The following is a 1,977-nucleotide window of genomic DNA, read 5'->3' as shown; positions in this document are numbered from 1 at the left end:
TGCACAAGATGGCGCCCTCGCACATGAGGTTTCAGGCGCACAAAATGGCGCCTTGCACGTGGTCGCGGCAGTCGAGCCCGCGTTGTCAACGGTCTGGGATCCATTTCTTGCAAATTTGTTGAAATATTTGACCCAGTGGAATGAGGAAAACAAAATGTATGCCCAGGGGCTCATATCCACCAGGGAAATTAACGACATGGGTGTTCAAATGACTAAGGAACTAAAATAAATGAATGCAGAGTCAAAAAGGAAGATGGGGACCAATTTGACAATAGGGGAGAACCTTGGGAGCAGATCGGGCGAGAAGGTCCCAAGGGTGCGCGACGGGGTAACGTGGGACGAGGAGCGCAGGTTGAGCGAGTCGGAGCAAGGCACAGGTAACTGGACCGGGGTAGAAATCGTGACCAGGGTTTGGGGAAGCCGGCGACCGCTGAGGTGGAAGAGGGAATTTTAATAAAGCCAGCGGTCGTCGAGGTGAATAAAGAAAAACAAGTGGTGGGAATTTATATTGTAGAGACGACAGACTTGGGAGAGCAACAGTTGGAGGAAGGAATGGAAATTGCTCAAAGTCCGTGCTCACATCACGATGATGTGCTTATTAACCCAAATGAAAGTTTGCAGGTGTTGGAGCGAAGAAGAAGAAGCACCCAGGTGAGTCGTGCTGTGTATTGTGCGGGAAGATTTTGTAGAAGGATGTTTGGCGACAAAATAATTTTCGCGCGCTTGGGATTGAGAAAGCATCCGGGCATTGGTGGAGGGTCCGTGGTGCACTGTGTGAGTGGAAATGGCGCGCTTGTGGAAAAAAAGTGTGCGTCGGAGCGAGAATGCACGACGGAGTGTGACACGGAGAGTGAGTTGGTGGTGGCGCATGTGCGAGAGGGCACATCGGAGCGCGAGTGTGAAACCGAGTGCGAGCGAGAATGCACGTCGGAGTGTGACACAGAGAGTGAGAGCGATACGGAGTGTACGTGCGAGGGTGAGAGTGACCCGGAGAGTGAGTTGGTGGAGGAGCGGGTGCGAGGATGCACGCTTGGGATGGACGGTGAGAGTGTGCGAGAAAGCACACCTGAGTTGGTTGTGGCGCGGGTGTGGGAGAGCCCATGGAAGCGCGTGAGTGGGTGGATGCAAGAGTGCACGCCCATGGTGAGTGTTACGGAGGACGTAACGGAGGAGAGGTGTGGAACGAAGTGTGCGAACGACGAGAGTGCGCAAGACGGTGCGCGAGGTGTGTTAAGGAAGTGTGCGAACGGAGAGTGTGCGCAAGAGGGTGCCTGAGAGGTGTGGTGTGTAACAGGGAGTGCGGTGGTGGAATGGACGGAGTGTGTGTGGGATGCACTGGAGGCGCCGAGACGCCGGGTTTTGTGAGTGTGAAAAGGGTCGCGTATGCGTGTGAGCATGCGAGTAAGGCATCGACGTTAAACGGGGCAGCGTTTAGGGCAACGGTTAGCCGACGCGAGCACTCGGGGCGCGGTGCGCTTTGTTGGATGCGAGGCTCAGTGCGGATCGGTGCTGCGTCGCTTCTCTTCGAAGCATCATTGCCGATTCGGGCCTGGCCCCGCCCCGCACGGTCGAGTCCGGGCCTAGCCGGGCAAGGCGACCGGTCCGGTTCAAGGGCAGGTAGGAGGAAGCGGTACGGTGCCCCCTCGTGGGGGTGGCTTTCCGGCCGGTGAGATCGGGCCTTCGGGCGGGAGACCGGAAGGCTCCGCGCCGCAATGGGCCATGGAATCTCGGGCCGAGCATGCCGCCTCCGTTGAACCGAATGCCGGACGGACCCAACCTGCAGGCGACCAAACCACCCGAATTCATTGCTCGGCTTTGCGAAGCCGAGTTTTAATGAGGTAACGACGCACCGAGGCTCAGATATAGTGGACTGTGATGATGATAGTGTTTTGGATCCGAAATTGAAAATAGTGAATATGATTGGCAGTAATGTTTGGCAAATTGATGATTGGCAGATTGGCAAAGTGATGGGCAGAA

This window comes from Myxine glutinosa, chromosome 8 (assembly GCF_964187855.1).
Source record: "Myxine glutinosa chromosome 8, kmMyxGlut1.1, whole genome shotgun sequence".
In the NCBI taxonomy this organism is placed as follows: Eukaryota; Metazoa; Chordata; class Myxini; order Myxiniformes; family Myxinidae; genus Myxine; species Myxine glutinosa.
This window is presented reverse-complemented; position numbering follows the sequence as displayed.